The sequence below is a fragment of the Centruroides vittatus genome, unplaced genomic scaffold (genome assembly GCF_030686945.1).
Source record: "Centruroides vittatus isolate TY-2023 unplaced genomic scaffold, ASM3068694v2 contig_1033, whole genome shotgun sequence".
Lineage (NCBI taxonomy): Eukaryota > Metazoa > Arthropoda > Arachnida > Scorpiones > Buthidae > Centruroides > Centruroides vittatus.
The window spans coordinates 712,666-716,514 of record NW_027120671.1 but is presented as its reverse complement, the minus strand read 5'-3'; positions in this window follow the sequence as shown (position 1 = coordinate 716,514).

Below are 3,849 nucleotides of genomic sequence, written 5' to 3'. Positions count from 1 at the left end.
ATTAAAAGGTCTTTATATATCGTAAATTTAAAACTTTAATTCTGTGTCTGTCTGTAACTTAATAAGAATATTCAATTATTTTCGTAATTAATCCTTGATGTATATATTACATAAGATAGATTAATTATAAAAATGGCATTAACACCATCAAATATTGCTGTAAAGCCTTTATCAAAATGATTTAATCATTGTAAATGTATTTCTAGAAGCTATCTTTTTAGCTTTATGATAATTTATCCATTTTATTTCTAATAAATGTGATAAAATAAGAGAATTTTAAATTAAATTTGAAAATTTCTTTAATTTAATCCCATGCATCTATTGTTTCTATTATTGTTAGCCATTAACAAGTGCTTAATATTACACTTTGTTTTTAAATTTTTTTAAAATAATGTAAATGACTTTTAATGTCTGTTATTACGACATAGATTAACTCATAAAACTCTGTTAGTGGCAGGAATTCTTATTTTCATATACAAACAGATAAGTCAGAATATGTTAAGTAAGTAAATAAATCACTATCGTGATATTTACAATTATAAACGATATATAATTAATTTCATTTTAATCATAATTATAATGAAATAATTCTTTAAAAGCATTGTAATTAATTACATTGCAAATTAATTTACTCGATATTTATTAATATAATCCCCTACAACTGACATATAATAATGAGTATAATATTTTTAAAAAATTCTTATCAAAAATACATTTTTGTATGGATAAAAAACAAATTAGTCAAATTGTATTTGATCTCGAGTGTAAAAGAATATATATATAATGGCTTTTTCTGTTAAATATTTTCATAAATTGAATAATAATACATTAAATGGTTAAAAAATTTCGTAATCAGCAAATTAAAATTAAGAGAAAAATTACATTCTTACTGTTTAATCGAATGTGAACAATTCTCAGAGGGACGTAAGAAAAACTTTACTTTGTTGTAATTATATGACACATTAAGAAAAGAACCATAAAAATCTTTTTTTCTCTTGGTTATTTTTGTGATAAATTAAAAGATAGCATAGAAAAACCTTATTAAAATGCCAATTACTATCTATTACTTAGAGCTAGAACAGTTATGTTTAAGTTGGTTAGATGCAATTTGTTGATTACTCTTTTATTTTTAAATTTATCTTTACAGAAAATCTGAATAAATTTGTTTTTTTTATACAAAAAAGTAAAAAAAAACCATGTAAATATTTTTTTCATAAAGTAAACAATAAAAAAATTGTTTTTATGTTATTTGTTTACAGAATTCAATCATTGACATTTTAAATGTGAAAAAAAATCATATTAAAGTTCGTATCAAACTGTCAAAGAATCAGAAAATTTCTAAATAAATATATAATTTAAGAATTTCTTTTTCCGAATTACTTCTATGATTCAGTATTTATGCTATTTACTTAGTTGTAAATAAATGAATACGTTTCGTTTCTACTTAAATTGTATAAAACGAAAGTCAGATAATACAACTAACAAACTAAAAACATCGCATTAAAATTATTATTATTAATTTTTTTTAAAAATTTAAATAATAGATAATTTTAAAATTATATAGCATATATATATAATTTATTTGTTAAAAATATATTTCTTAAATGGTCTATCGATTTTTTCTTTCACACGGATTTAAACTTCGTAAGATATTGAATTTGTGGCTCGCGATACATGTATAGAATTATCGAGCCTTCTCTAAATTCTTGGTGGATCTGAGCTACTGATGGCTCTTTCAAATAGTCCTTTTTTTGAAAATCGAAAAAAATATCTTTGAATTTACCATATTCTGAAGTATAGAAGCGAAAAAATACGTCTGAGTAAAAAATGTAATCTTGTTCTGTTATTTTTTTCAACGTCTGTATGTCCTACTTTTCAATATTTGCAGTTCATTCTAGAAATCTCAAGTGTTTAGATTCATTTAAAAGGAACAAAAATTATACACGAGATTTTAGATCCATTCGTTTTGCCAGAATAGCTTACGTCATTTTTTATTACAGTGAAGTGTAAAATGACGTCAAATTGACGTAATGGCGTATTGTGACGAAACCAATGCATGTTTTTTGTTTATAAGAGGAAAAATATTTAAAAAATCGTTTTGATTTATTATTAATTTGGAAGAATTTTTGACGTTTTAACGGTTTTTTTTAAAAAATGATTTATACGATTCAATATAGAATGATTTTACAATATCGTTAGCAAATCTAACTATTTTATAGTATCATCGTGTTACTATTTTTGTTTATTGTTAGTTTATTATGGCATGCAAGAATCCCATCGTCATCAGGATATGAAATGACCTTGCGCCATCCACAGAAAGAAAATTGGAATTTCTGCTTCTAAATCGATTTCCGTTTTTCGAAATATATATATATACATACCTATATATATATATCTATATATATATATATGGTTCTAAGTAAATCTATTTTGTGCAATATTTACTTGTGGAAAGTTACTTAATAACATTCTTTCTTATTCAATTTTTAAATTAAAAAATGAATAAAATGATCCACATTTCATGAAATAAATTACAGAAAATTACGCTAATTCAAATCTGCATTGTAAATGGAGTTAAATAAAACTTGTATGTATAAGAAAAGCAATAAATAAATTCAATTTATTTATTTCTTTTTTAATTATAATTAAAAGAAATGAATTACGATTAAATTTAACTAAAAGAAATTTACAGTAAACATCTTTTTATATTATTGTAATTAGAATAAAATATAATTGTAATCAATTTCTTTATTATAATGCAAATTAAACGGGGGGAGGAAATATAAAATATAATTAATTTTATACTTATTTTAACTTTTATTTAATCGTTAAGTTTGCATTTTTTTTTCTGGTATTATAATTAAGTGTAATTGAATATAATTAAGTTTATGATAATGCTTCTTATAAAACCGTAATTAACTATTAATTCTCGTATTTTTTAAATTGTAATTAACAAAAACGTTTAGCTTATTAATTAAATTTAATTTATTAAAACTTTCCTTACTTTTTTTACAACTTATATAATTAGCAAAATTGATAACAATTAAATTTATTTCATGTTAATTTCTAATACTGTAATTATAATTTAAATAGTAATTCATTATAATATTAGGAAGATGAATTACTTTATATACAATTAATAAATATATTTAAAGGAATAGTATAGAGCTTTATAGCGGATCAAGGATGAAGAAAGAGTGAAAGATAAAGAGAAGGTAGAGCAAGAGGGTGAATTATATAATTTAATAATGAATTACGCTAAGGATAAGTATTAGAAATTAAAATTACTTTAAATAAACAACATTAAATCATAATAAAAGTAAAATTAGAATCAAGATAAGAATTTAATTGAGTAAATTGAAAATGGGTTGCATCATTTTGTATCGGGATGCAACAAAGAAAATCTATCATTATTTTTGAAACATCAGCAAAACTTTATTATTTTATTTATTATTATTATATTTTTTTTCTTTTTTAAATAAATTTTTCTATCAAGTGTATAATCTTATTTAGAAGCACTCGTTCTCTGACAATATGCCGATAGTTAATGATAGTCATTCCTACCATTTTCGCAGGAAGTATTGATGATATTATTCCATTCTTAAAAACAGTAGGAAAAGGAAAGTAGTTTTACTCAGGTGGAAGAAAGCCTCATCCAGATTTTTCTTTATACTACAAAGCGGTTATAAAGGAAAAAAATACTCTAGAAAAGGATGAAATCCGATTTATATAAAGGAATAAGTATAAAAAAATATATCGGAGAGAAACTAGAATTATTATTATTATAAATTCCATTTTTTCGTGTTGGTTTATTAAATAAGCAGCATCACTTTGCTTTACTTTTGAGTG